The sequence below is a fragment of the Carassius gibelio genome, chromosome A20, assembly GCF_023724105.1.
Source record: "Carassius gibelio isolate Cgi1373 ecotype wild population from Czech Republic chromosome A20, carGib1.2-hapl.c, whole genome shotgun sequence".
Taxonomy (NCBI): Eukaryota; Metazoa; Chordata; class Actinopteri; order Cypriniformes; family Cyprinidae; genus Carassius; species Carassius gibelio.
In genome coordinates, this window is record NC_068390.1 from 16,924,368 (window position 1) to 16,939,515 (window position 15,148).

General features: G+C 35.0%; 1 protein-coding gene across 3 annotated transcripts in view; it reads left to right on the forward strand.

The window, feature by feature from the left end:
- Nucleotides 1–13,153: 13,153 nt before the first annotated feature.
- LOC127938262 (BTB/POZ domain-containing protein 7) overlaps nucleotides 13,154–15,148 on the forward strand; it is a 49,117-nt gene continuing 47,122 nt past the window's right edge. For 2 of the 3 annotated variants that reach the window (XM_052534717.1, XM_052534718.1), the window contains exon 1: nucleotides 13,156–13,575. The gene's annotated coding sequence lies outside the window, so the exon portion shown is untranslated. Of the gene's footprint in view, nucleotides 13,576–15,148 lie in introns of all 3 variants that reach the window. The other variant, XM_052534719.1, reaches the window with a different exon arrangement.

A 15,148-nucleotide genomic window follows, 5' to 3' on the forward strand; every position in this document is an offset into this window, starting at 1 on the left:
TAAATGCAGCTGATATGTCAGAATGTACAAAAATGACTCACTGTAATGGACACACACACGCTGGGGGCTTCATTTCCATGTCTTTGTTTCTTTTTGCTTTATTCTCATCTGGCTTTCCTAAAATAATGTGATGTCTATTTAAAGGGATAGTTGACCTAAAAATAAAAATTCTGTCATCATTTGCTCACCCTCCTGTCATTTCAAACCTGTATGAATTTCTTGAAGACTTTGAAACGCGTCTCTGTGCTTTTTTCAACCGCACAGTTAAAGTTAATGATGTCCAACATGAACTAAATCAGATGAACAATTCTCCAAAATTGCGTATTGTGTTTTGCAAGAGAAAGAAATGCATAAAGGTTTAACCCTTTCGAGTCGATTAACGCATATATGCGTTTTGAGTCATTTTCTCCTGATAACCCCGAAAAGAACTTAAATTACACTCTCAGTTTTAATCGTACAGATAAGAGCAATACATCAATCGAATCTGTAAAGGGTCTAGTTTTTTTTTGGATACAGACATAATAACAAAGAACCTTTGTGCACTTATAAATTAAAGATAACAAACAAAGTGCGCTGTCTGCAGTCTTTGTCTCCGCTGATCGTCATGTACAAACACGTCATTAAAATGAACTGTAACTCCGTGAATACTCAACGAAGAGACATGAGAGAGATATCTATAGAAAGCCTGAAATGTCTACTTTTAAACTAAACAAGTGCTGCCGAAAACAAATATTCTGAGATAAAGTAATCCATATGAAAACAACGCGATGTCTATTTTTCATATCTTCGCTCATTATATCTAATGTGACCACGCCCCCGCGCTGAATGACATGAGGATGTATAAATAATGACAGAACTTTCATTTTTTAGTGAACTATCCCTTTAAAGGGGTCTCAGTTTAGTTCTTTCAAAGAGGACTCAAGTGTGACAATAGACTTGGTTAAATAAATTTTTTTCTTTGAAAGATGTTGCAGTATCAAATGTCAGACCATGGCAAAAGATCAAACAGGCTTTAGTCCAAAGACTTTCCAGAGATGGATATGCTGTGCATGCTATTGCGAGTCTGCAGAGGGGAGTTTATTTTCCCGAAAACTAGATTGCCAGTATCAATAGCAAAAATTAACATGAACAACATGGTACAGCCTTTTGTTTTAGTGTCGTCATGCAGTATGTTTTTGATACATCAATTAGCACCTGAGAAATCAGTGTCCTTGTGTTCTTTTGCATGGATTAATGACTTCTTTTCATTTATTATCTACAGGTAAGGGGCTTTGAAATGATGGATGCATTGTTAGCCCAACCATTATTAGCGTCCAAGCTCCAGCTTGGCCTTCACGATGAAAGAGAGCAAATTGAATGTGAAGCTAATAGACATAGATCCACAGCTGTGGGATTGAGGGCCCCTCTGAGCTTCTATTTCAGTTTGAATGATTGAACTTCGATAGCCAAGAGCACTTTGCTTCACCTTCTGGCTGTCAGACATTAGCTAGGTATTATTTCGTCTGGAGTGATTATGGGATAGAATTGGGTTTCCAATAAAATTCCAGCACAAAGAAGTTTTAATGGTTAAGAAGTCGTTTTTTAATGTTATTCTCATTTCACAATTGCTTGGTTACAACCCTAAGTACTAGAAAGTCTTCATTAAAGATTACAAAAGAAGGTATTTTGAAACATTTTTGTTTATACAGTGAAAGTCAGTGGGGTCCAATGTTGTTTTAATTGATAGGGCAAAAACGGTTGGAACATTCTTCAAAATATCTTCTACAAAACAAAAATACATGTTTGGAAAAACATAAAGGTGATTATATGATGACGATTGCAGGATATTAATATTGTGTTGCGTATGGTTATTTATAGAATGAGCCATAAAATTATTTGACAGCATAGAGTATGTATCACAGATCAGCGTTCTATTTTTAAAGCCTTTATTATTTCCCTTGTGACTGGCAGGATGGATGTTAGTAGCCCAAGGTCCTTGTATAAGGATCTGACATGCAGCATTTGAAGTGGATCATGGATTTTGCAATAAAATGTGCAAAACAATAAAATGATTGAACGTGATTGTATTTGGAAAGATTAGAACAAACAAAACTTTTTGATTGTTGATGGTAGCAATTGATTTCCATAGTACTTTTTTTTCTACAGTATGAAAAACAATGGCTACAGTCAACTGTTGGTTTACAAACATTCTTCGAAATATCTACTTCTGTGCTCAACGTTCTCTTATGACCTTTATATATATATATATATATATATATATATATATATTTAAAAACTTTATGGTTACAGTTATCGTTATCATGTGTTTAGCTTAATAAAATAAGTTACAGAGTATTTTCCCAGCAATCTTCACGTTGTGTATTTTACAAATGCAACTACGTTCTAGCCTAGCATCATTCGGTCAAAGACATGCTTTCACTGCACAGTTATCAGTAAGCATCAATTACTTATTTTTTTAAGATGAGAGAAATTATTTTAAATGAAAGAAAAACACGTTTTCTGAGAGTCATAATGTAATCATTTCTGAGAACTCAGCTGTGAGAGGAGTCGGGAAGCCTGGGGAAGAACAGAGATAACTCATGATTGTGGTGTGAACTGTGGACAGTGAGTGGGTTTCTGCTGCCAGGTGCATCTGGCAGGGTAAATTATGTGAATGATTTTACCTGATCACACCGGCGCAGTTGGTTGTGGAGTCCTCCAGAGGGGGGTTTCTACTTTCAACATAAACTTCTATCCACTCTGCAGCTTTCCAAGTTCAGGGTTTGTAAGATTTTTTAAATGTTTGAAAGAAGAAGTGTCTTAAGTTCACCTTGGCTGCTACAGTCTTCAGTGTCACATGATCCTTCACTGGATTCTTTGATAGTAGGTTCAAACAAACAGCATTTATCTGAAATGCAAATATTTTTGTAACATACTACAATAATAGTACAGCATCTCTACAAAATATTCTGCAGGTTAACAGTGATTCTGAGTCAATTGCCCAGAGCAGTGCTGATGTCTGGATGCCACTGTAGATCTATGCATCCACTTTGTGCAATATGGAACTACTGAGTGAAAGAAAGAATGAGGGATGGTGGTCTAGAGCCGTGCTTGCCAACCCAGAGATTTATGTACTTGCTCAATCTTTGAATAATTGTATATATTGTTTAAGCAGTTCTAGCAGCACTCTCATACTTATTGTACACATTGCTCCCATACTATGTTAGATCTAGGCATTAGTATGAGATACAAGAACATGCACTCCATAAGTATGTGCATTGTTAGCTTTTCTGTTAACTGCATTTTAAATAAATCCTCTTTAAAAGAAAATAAAATAAAATATTTGAACAGCATGGAAATAAAATCTTGGACAGTTAAGTCTTAAGTCTAAGTTTGAGATAATGAGACGGAGTTAAGCCTAGAATCCTTAGAAAATAGTTTGATTATGATGCAAATTCATTTTATAAATAAGTGAGCATGCTGGTAAACCACAAATGAATGCTGACAGGCTAATTAAATATTCCAGTAATGTGTAATCTGAACACAGATTTTATCCAGTCTAACCGAATCAGACCTGAATCATAATGGGAGTAGTCAGTTCCTCTCCTAACATCAAGGGCACTTTGTCCTATGCTTTTTTCCTGGTCTCGCTCACCATCAAGTTATCTCATTAAATCGCTGATTATCTCTAGTACTGCCACCAGCAGATGCCACATATAAATGAGGTTGAAATACGATGCATTCAAATATATACACATACATACATACATACATATATATATATATATATATATATATATATATATATATATATATATATATATATATATATATATATATATATGGTTGAAATAGAGAATTATACACCTACACATATAGAATGTCTAAAATTTATCAACAAAAGGCATCCAAAGCTACAACTGAAAGAAGTATAAAATATATGACTGAAATATGATCTTCTGCTTCCAACACAAGAAGAGGATTCTGTCAGACTTTTTTTCTAATTCAGGGATGCAGCCACAACCCAGCTTTCACCTATTCAGCCTTTTTTATAGTTACTTATGCATGCAGAAATCTGACATTTCCAAACAGTAAAAATTGTGAATGCATAAAATCCCCAGCTGTCTTTGATCTAATTAAGCTGAGTTTTCAGTCCTCGTTTGTCGTTTTGATTCAGTCTGTAGCACCTCAGTCAGGCAGAGCATTGACTGAACTCAGCCTTGAAATCAGATGTACCAAACGTGATTGCACACATGATGTGAATGCTGTGAGAACATATGCCCATCAGCAACATAGCATTATACAACTGCAAGTTCCAGTCTTCAAATCTGATTGGTCAAGAAAGCGTTCCATGATTGATGATTATATGATTGCGCATTTAATACATTAATGATTGTCAATCATTAATGTATTAATCAACCAATTCATTCAAAAACTCTTGCTGTATCCAAAATCGTAACCTACACTCACTATTCCATATACATTACTTCACTAAAAACAGTACAGTGTATACTAATTATTGAGATACATAATGGGATTAAATGAGTGCACTCAAAAAAACACCATTACAAATGCTGCCTCCTGAAATAAGGAGTTCATTTATGAACAAGACTCATTTTGAGGGGTCCTTGAATCGTTCGCTCAACTGATTCTTTCAAAAATTATTCAAGTGAATCCTTGAATACTTTATTCAACTGATTCTTTTAAAAATTATATAAAAACTATACTGTTGCTGTTTTTAACATGATTTAGACTTTGTTTTCATTGGTGTATATAGCAAAAATTCACAAAAGTAACCTGTAATATATAGTGTCTAAATTAATTACTCGATTTTAACTTTTGGTTTATTCAGCTGTTGTGCAAAAGTACTCACAATCATGTTGTTTCTCTGAATATCAGTGAATTTTAAATATACGTTTCCATCTGCTTTTTTTTTTTTGCCACAATCTTAGCTTTTTTATTTTTATCTAATTAATTCTCAGAAGTAGGACAGTGGTCTTCTTTCTGCAAGTCACATAAATGCAGCACTGGCTAAATGTATTATAAGGTGCTCTTTAAAAGATGTTCTCATCAAGCAGAGAGTAATTGCCAAACAAAAGCTCTTGATCCAGAATAACACACTGTCCTGTAGTGACATTGTGGTTAAGCACTGAACAGGTTAGAGAAATGGCACTGCTGTCTTTTGCTCAAAGGCTCCATCTGCTGGGGGCATTGTAACACCACGTGCTCTTTCAAAGGCTAAAGATGATCTGTGTATACTTCAAATAACATACTTTGCCCCTTTTGCTGTCTTTATGCGGATTTATGTTGACCACCAAGGCTGTTTAATATTTTCAACATGAGGAACAGATGACTGTGTAACATATCTTTCATCTTTCATTTTGAAGCCTCTTTGAACAGATTTAGTAGGCTATGTCAGCTTTTTCATATAACAAAGCTATATAAAGCCTTTAGCAAACCAAGCAATGAGTTCAGTAATAGTAATACTGATAATAGAATTTATCTCTCTTGTGAAGCTGTGATAATGGCAATGCCGTTTCAGCAATGATTTTTTTCTCCATCTAAGTCTTCATGCTGACACTAAATTATAAGGAATAAAAGTATGTAAGGCACAGAAAAAGACAAGATAAAAATAATACAAAAGAGAAGACTGTGTTAAAAAAATACCCTGGGCTCAGTTATTTTCGTACTGGTCATATCTGAGATTTGTGTCTATTTATGAAACTTTTAGGCGACTATTTTTAGTTTTATTTTGAAAGTGGAGGCCTACAGTAAAAACGGTTTGGTGCATTATTCATCTGGCTAAATTTAGGGGGGCTACAGTCTGATGGCGCTGTGGTCTGGTGTTGGACTGGGTACCATCCTATTTATTCTGTGCCCTCTGTGCTATCAACAGTCTACCACTCGGATGTGATAGTGACTTGTTTGGGGAAGCCCCTAAATGCGGATATGGTTCATTTAGGGATATGCTGTGTATCGCTGTGTGTGTCGCATGATACTGACTTGACTGGACACATTGAATAAATATAATCTTATGTAGAAACCTTTTTTTTTTTTTTACATTCTTTGAATTATCTTTTTTAAATATTTTATATTTTCATATTGTTTACTGTAAAAAATGTAGCTGCAAAATTCAAATCAAATCTTTCTTTAAAACTTTTGTGTGTGTCGTTTCATTCACTACCAGGGTTACACCACAAGAGAGCACTAAATCAGCGCACTTAATGTAATGTTTTCATGTTGTGTTCCAGTCATTTTGAGCTCGAGAGGATTTTATTTTTCCCAAAAATGCTAGTTAATGTTATCTCGTTGCTAATACTTTGCTCTCATAGGCTATAAAAACTTCTATTAATATATACTTTTAAATTAAATGTTCTCTCCTTAGTGGAATGACCTCCCCAACTCAATCCGAGCAGCTGAATCCTTAGCCATCTTCAAGAATCGGCTTAAAACACATCTCTTCCATATTTATTTGACCCTCTAACTTTAACACTCACTATTCTAATTCTAATTTTTTTTTTTTTTTTTTTTTAAAAAAGACCTCTAATACTAGCTTGCTCTATTCTTTTTTCTATTCTATCTGTTTTCTTTTTATTTATTATATTTATAAGTCCTTACATGTACTGTGTTAAACTAACTGAGATTTGTTATATCACTTGTGTATCATTGCTTTTTTTGTTGTTTTTGATTGCTTCCACTGTCCTCATTTAAGTCGCTTTGGATAAAAGCTTCTGCTACATGAATAAATGTAAATGTAATATATATTTTTTTTCCACCTATAACATTTGTGATGTTCTTCTTCAAAAATAACTGGCCTACAAAAACTTGCTTAAAAATTCTTATGTATATTATTACCAAATATTTCATTCAATACAAATTGTTTTCTCTCAATTAACTTAGCTATTGTATTTCTCATTGATCCAAAAGCATGCAAAGTTTTTGAAGGAATACAAAATTATTAAATAATGAAATACTTCATCTTATGTCTTTATTACATTTCTAATCATTTTAAAATATTGTTGCTTTTACCAATAAGAACAATATATAAACAAAACCAGGGTGAAAAAAATGTCCTACAGTGTGGGAAAGCGTGAGCCTTATGACACCTTCACTGTGTGTACATCCTCACAGCAAACAGATACAAACACACACACACCCCTGAGACCAATTCGCCCAGAGCTCACTTATTTATCATGCACACATACTGTACACACACATTCACACTGTGGTCACGTATCTTCTATCTTGCTCATCCTTGCACTTAAGGCACTGTGTGTTTTAAGCGCTGTGGTAACATTTAACCCTAATCACTGTCCCTTTTCATATTTCATGTAGTACAATGTATATCAAATAAATCCAGCCCTTTCACTCATAGTTCTTTTATGTGAAACAGATATGCTGTTAGTCTGAAGCAGAGCAGACACCAGCACAGTCTTATTTAGAAGGAGGGAAAGAACATTCTGTGCTGAGAGTTGTGGGAATATCAGGAAACAGTGTTTGCTCTAGAGACAGTATTGCCGCTATTTACATGTTAATCTTTGAGAGATCAGCTACAGCATGCCAGAAAGAGAAGGAAGCATAATTCTGTTTTATTTTCAATATACAGATCAGGCGCACATTATTCATTTTTTCTGAAATTAATTATATATGGCATCACTTGCTATACATCATTTTTAGTATTGTACGCTATCTGAAAAGCAAGAAGAAACACATGGGTTAATGATGGATAATCTACTTTTGACAATGATAATAAAACTCTGCTTGTCTTTCCATAATCAACAGAGGCTAACTAAATAACCACTGCGTTCAATTAGCTGCAGGTCTCACAGTACTTGGGGGGTCTGCTTATCCTATTTCATTAGGGGTCGTTTTGAGTTTCACTATACTGGATAAAAAATACAAATAAATAAAATAAAAAATCTCTTATAACTGGAGACTTGGACGAGTGACGCACTTTTGAATTTGACCTAGGGGAATCACTAAAAATCATGCAGAAAGCTGGGTCATTTTGAGCTTCACTATAGTAAATAGAAAGATAAAAATAAACTAATAATATAAAAAATCTCTTATAACTAGAGACTGGGACTAGTGACGCACTATTGAATTTGACCCAGGGGAATCACTTAAATTCTTGCAGAAAGCTACAAGAATCATAATTTAAGTAGTTAAACTGTCAAGCAGCTGCTTTGAAAAAGCTGCATTACAAGATACTGACAAAAAATTGCAAATTGGATAAAATGAAGGGAGTAATATTTTCATGATTACTACTAAGCAATAAAATAATAGAATTTAGGCCTATAGGTTAATGCATATTTTTGCTGATTTAACAACTATTAGTATTACAGATTCAAACTTGAACATGTAAACCCTACCAAAAAAAACAACAACAACTGGGGCTCGAATTGGTGAATCATTTTGTCGATCGATTCATTTAAATGAATCATCAAATGAACCAGACTTTTCAAAGCACTGTGAGTGAACGGGCCATTTGATGAACCGATTCACAAGAATGAATCAGACTTTCCATTGCTTCATGTGGGAGAGAGGACCTTTCATCATGAATCCATTCCTGGACTGAATCAAACTTTCCAGAGCTGCACGCTCATAAGAGAAAGGACTCAGAACCGACTCGGATGAATCAGACAATGCTATAATAGACATATAAGAGTATTTTAACTGATGGCATTTGATTATTTCTTCAACTTAAACATTAAAACAGCAATATAGTGTTTTGATGCACCCGAATTCAGTTGATAATTAGCAGAAAAAATATACATATTATGAAAACAGCTGTCTGCTGTCATGATGCTAATAAACATAGTGACATCACTAGTTTTAGTTAATTCCCAGTTCTATGGCACAGGGCAATGATCTCAAAATGATGGTGAAAAATTATAATATAACAGCAAAAGGACCAGATGTTTAGGTTATTTTGTTATACATTTCTTAAGACAACAAATGTATTTTGTTTCCTTTATGGAGATTTAAGGAAACTTAGAACAGAAATAAATTCATGTTTCCACAATGAGGCTGTGGATCTCAACATTCCTGCTGTTCTGGAAAAAAAAAAAAAAAATGGGGATTCTAAAGTGCTTGAGTCCAGGGTCACTCTCCATAGCCTTTGGAAAATGAATGTATCCTAATGTCCCCAGACTTAGCAACTAATTTAATTGACTAATTGAGTGTCTTTTGTCTAAATCTCTTAACCCATGCACAGTATGCTACTTTCCCAAAAAAAACTACCATATGCTACTATCCCAAAAAAAATGTCGGTATAACCGAGAGAAGGTACAGGGCATTTTATTCATACCCATTTGCTGGAAAAAAAGTACAAAGTGTACATGTGAACAGCATTATTATTAAAATTAAATATTTTGACTGCTATGACTTTAGACTGTCACATAATAGGGTTTCCTTCACTCCAAAGAGGATATGGACATTGACCGCATCATGTTTGTATTTTGGATGTTATCAAGCACATCAGTGTTCTGTTTAGTTTCCTCAAGTGTATAGACTTTTCGAGATACTCAGTGAGGGTGGTAGCTTGCCATTTAGCTGACAGCAATCACCTTGCAGCTCTCCTGAAGCTAAGCAGAGCTGAATCGATACCTGTAGGAGAGACTCCTGGGTAAACTGGGTAGCTGCTGGTGTTATTTAGCCCAGCAGAGGGCGCTCACCCTATGATCTGTATGAGTCCCAGTGATCCCAGAATAGTCACTGCATGGGATACTGTAAAAGAGCACTGAGTTTCAGATGAGATGTTGAACTGAGGCTCTGACTCTTTGTGGTCATGCACAATCCCAGGGCCCAATGGCCTTCTAATAACCTTCACCTATGAATTAGCTGCGTCAGTCTGCTTCCTTATTCCATATCTGCTTCCTCAAGAAATCTCATTTATTTGTGTTCTTCTCAGCAATGTCCCCAATGCAAGAACAATTAGCACAGTGAAGCACAAAGTTATAAGCCAAAACAGATGGAATAAAAATAAACTTTATTATAGGAGATAGCATACAGTAATGTAATAAGGGCCACAGTCCTAAGGCATTAAACACCATGATATTGAAGTTCTTATTAGATTCAAATTTGGCAAATTTTTCCCTCCCATAAACAATTGGACAATTTTATTATTGGATAATTTTATTAATGTATTGTTCATTTAATTAGTATTAGTTTATTATCTATTTTATTATTATTTTATTGCTTTTGATGTTGTTCAAGGTGTTGTGTTTTAAAGATCTAAATTGTTCTCTGAGGGTGAATAATGCTTTAGAGGCAGCAAGGTCTGTCAGTGGTACACGACACCCGGTGAGTTGACCATGACGAAGGTGTGCGTTCTTCAGTATGGTGGTGGTTTTGCTCTCTGACGATATTCTGGGATGTGGTGCAGAATCCACCCGGCAGGGGCCAGGAGGGCAACGGCAAACACAGACATGATGAAAAAACTTTGCTGCAGAAACACACATGAAATTAAACAGCTTTAAATACTTACAAAATTTGCACTGCTATTAAAATAAAAACAATAATATGTGAAATAATTGTAACATTTAAAATAACTAACTTAGTACTTAGTCTCTCTCTCTCTCTCTCTCTCTCTCTATATATATATATATATACAGTATATATATATATATATATATATATATATATATATATATATATATATATATATATATATATATATATATATATATATATATATATATATATTCTATTTAATTCTGTGATGGCAAAGCTCAATTACTCCAGCCTTCAGTGTCACATGATCCTTCAGAAATCTTTCTTATACACTAAAGAAACATTTATCATTGTTATCATTATTATCATGTTGAAAACAGTTGTTCTGCTCATTTTTATTGAAGCTTTGATAAATAGAAATTTCAAAACAACAGCGTTCTTGAAATAGAAAGTTTAGTAGAAAATGTAATGTGTCCTTGCTGAATAAAATAATGAATTTCTTTATAAACAGTACTGCCCCCAAACTTACTTTTAAACAGTTTAACTGTTACATTTAAACAATAATATATACAGTATATGTATGTGTGTGTGTATTTGTATATATATATACTAATTATGTGAACCTTTTTTGTTGCTTGTAATTTTGATCTTGGATCATGTTCTTCAATATTGCATTATCTCCATTGACTTTAGGTATAATGTTTACTGATCCCATGAATCTTTGCAACCTTTTTGGATTTTGTAATAATATCACTCACCCCAGGTCCAATCTTGTTTTTGGCTGGTTTGCTGTAGATGCTGGAGTTGCGTTTCTGGACAATATCCCTTGCCCTGCTGAAAGTCACCGGCTGCACAGCTCCCCTCAGAAAGCTCAGCATCCCACCAGCTGTAGGGTCAGCACCAGTAAGTATGGATGTGTCTGAGAGAGAGAGGCTAAGGGAGAATGAAAGGGGGGATGTTCACTGGGTTTCCTGCCTCAGGACTGCTGAAGAGAAAATAGATGTTTCCTGTCATATTATAGACTTCCCAAAACCAGCCCACTCTTTGGGAGGGGCCTAGACAGTTTGCCCACCCACCCAGTACATTAACTTTTCTTCAATGCCCCTTTTGATGATGTTAATGAAACAGCAGAATATAACATCATATTACTTTGATTCAGTGTATTTTAGATTTAAAGTTACATCAACTCATGTCGATCCGCTGATCTACAAACTATTTAATCTTTCTTAACCTTACAGGTGATGGACAAGCAAAGCTCATTTTGGTTTATGTAATAGTCCCAAAGATCGTAACAGTGTTTTATTCTGCTATTAATGTCTTGTGTGATTTTCACCTTATTTGCAGATGCTGTTTGAATGCACATGAGCCAAGAAACACCTGGTTCTCTGCTTCATGTGCTTTCAGGGCTGTGTCCAGTACAAAGAGGTAGAGATTACAAGAGATCTGATTAGAGGAGCAGATTAAAGGGAGATGAAAGTGCAGCTGGCCGTGTGTTCGGTCAGCTGTCAGTACAGCCTGTGGTTTGCACTTCATTCATGTTGATGATCACATTATAGAGGCTGGTTTTTCATGTTGCCATTCAAAACTTCCACATTGGATACACCCTACTCATTCTTTGGTTTCTGTACTGGGTGTGATCAACTTTTTGTGTGTACTGTTATTGTGCTATTTTGATATCTTCAGTGGAAAGGAGATATTTTACCTGAGGATATTTTTTTCAAACCTATATTTAAAAGTAGGACAAAACATTCCTGAAAGCAAGATTTTTTGTGCCTTTGTTTGTGATAGTGAGTGATGTGTATGAAGTTACTGAAATTAAATTCAGTCATTTTATTAATCTTTTCTTTTTTCTTTTTTTTTTTTTTTAAACCAACTTTATCCAGATATGCATTGATTATTAATGACGTCATATAAATTTACGAGAAATTTCCGGCCATCCATTTGAAGCCACCTGGACAACAGTTCAATAATGTGTCATTGTCGCCCTCCTATTGGAAAAGCCTGATGACTAAAGAAAGAAACAATTATATTATATTATATTATATTATATTATATTATATTATATTATATTATATTATATTATATTATATTATATTATAAAAACATAAGAATTATATAAGAATATTATAGAACTTTAATATCATATAATATTATTAAAGCTGTTAGGTGGTTTAATAAAAAAAATAAAATAATTATATGTATATATATATATAATTATATGTATGTGTATATGTGTGTGTGTGTGTGTGTGTGTGTATTTGTAGCAATAGCCAAAAATACATTGTATGGGTAAACAAAATTAGCAATTTTTCTTTTATGCCAAAAATCTTTAGGATATTGAATAAATATCATCTTCCATGAATAAATTTTATAAATTTCCTACAATAAATACAGAAAAACCTATTTTTTCATTAGTAATATACATTGATAAGAACTTCATTGGACAACTATAAAGGCCATTTTCTCAGTATTTAGATTTTTTGCACCCTCGGAGTCCAGATTTTCAAATAGTTGTAGAGAGAGAGAGAGAGAGAGAGAGAGAGAGAGAGAGAGAGAGAGAGAGAGAGAGAGAGAGAGAGAGAGAGAGAGAGAGAGAGATAGAGAGAGAGAGAGAGAGAGAGAGAGAGAGAGAGAGAGAGAGAGAGAGAGAGAGAGAGAGAGAGAGAGAGGGGAATGCTGATTGGACCTTTTTGCTCTATGCCTCATCTGAGCTCAAACAGATAGATGGCGTAGCGACATTGCTAACCGAATACTTGACAGCCCTCCCCTCATTGTTTTACTGAATAAGAGGAGGATACAGCACTACATGTAATACTTGCTAATAGCAAACTGAAAGCGAAGAGCACAGACTCTATTTGAGCTGTTTTGTTTTTGAACGAGCCGAGTAGAGTAATGTAGGACGGATGGTGTAACGAAAAAGTACTAGCAGCCTGCTAGCGCTTAACATATGTGTTTGTATGTCTCTCTCTGTGTGTGTATGTGTGTGTGGGACGAGCAGAGGCTTTTTTTTCTCAATTACACTCTACGAAAGAAAAGTGCGAAAGAATTTCCTCGGCTAAACAAATATCAGGAGTCATTGACTTGGATTTAGGCTCGTTTTATGAGCAAGAAGAGAAGAGAGGAGCAGTAAACTTGACTCAGGTAGGATTGAAGGCATTTTTCTCCCTTTTTTTTTTTTTTTTTTTTGCTTTGCTTGCTAATCTGCCATGGCGAGCTGCTGAATTAGCTACATTTACAGTTGTGGCTTGTGTATTAAAACCACAACAGCCCGCGACTATTTATCCATAATGTTGGTTATTATAACCGGATAAACTTCAAATAGTAACATATTTCACTCTTCCACGTAGACCTAGTAAGCAAAGCTTTTAGTTGTTATGGTTAGCTTAGATGCTAAACCAAAAACATTAACATCACCTAAGTTCTTTAGTTTATTGCATAAATAGGTTAAATCAACTAGATATGCCGCATTTTGATAACTTTTACACCCAAAGGAGCTGTAAAGAGCCACCTGAATGCTAAATGCACATAAAGCTAGGCTAGCTGAGTATGCGTAGTGTGCAGTTATTACAGATGCAATGCCTTTCATGTATGCGGACACGTAATTTAATAGAGGAACATTTTAGAAATAAGGATGCATATTCAATTTGAGCGTTCAGTAGCCACCAGCATATTACAGTCAGTTTTAAATATGATACTGACTTGATTTAAGACATACACTTCCAGTTGCCCAGTATAACTTGTATAGATACTTCTAAGTTTCAAAAGCATACTTGGCATGTTAGAGATGTTTGTGCTTGTAAAAAACCACTATAGTCCCCAAAAGAGAGCTATTTTGCTTCTTCTAACAGGTCCTCCTTCGTTGACCTGCCTTTATTTGTATAAAGAGGCTTGTGCACTGTACCTTATTTTGGACCTCTGCAATTACACAGGGCATTGTTTAGGACAATTACTGGACAGGAACGTATTCCCCTGTCTTTGTCTTGACTGTTTATTTCCTCAGGAATTCTGGAAGTCATCAGGGTCTTATTAAAGGCAAAGTCTTAACTGATGACCAAATTGGTTTACATCAAGTCCCATCCTGTTTGCCCCCCTTGAGTTCATTCACCTCCACAGTATCTCTCAGTTTCCCACACAGAACAGTGTTCCCAGGAGCCTTAAAATGTGTTGTGAGATAACTAATAATAATGTGCTGATGGAGAATTGTTTTGCAACCCAAACTGATTTCTTTGTGATAATGGAGATGGTCACAGTGATAATCAATTGGTGTTGTAGGAAATATTCAGGAATTTCGAGTGCCTTGTTTTATCAGATGTCCCCCAAGCAAGACTAGAGATGGTGTGATTTACTGCTAGCCTAGCGGCTACCTATGAGAGCCAAAGGTAAATGTTTTAATGAAACCAAAACAATTCTTTGTTGGTTTATCTGCTGCTGCTCTGTCGAGAGAGTGTCATCTTTAATATAGCTCAATAAGCACCATTGTTGTTCATCAAGGTGGGTTATTCACGAAACATTCGAGTGAAGAGAGCAGTGTGGTTTGGCTCCTACAGTATGTTGTAGACATGTTGTGACTGAGGTTGAGGTGTTGGGGTTTCCCCCCTTTTTTATCTTCCTGTCATGTAGGCCATCGTTTCCTCTGTTATTTTGCTGCAATATGTGCCGGTGCAAACCGTTACGTGAGATTTATGTTTGATGGTGCTGCAGTTCTGTGTTAAAG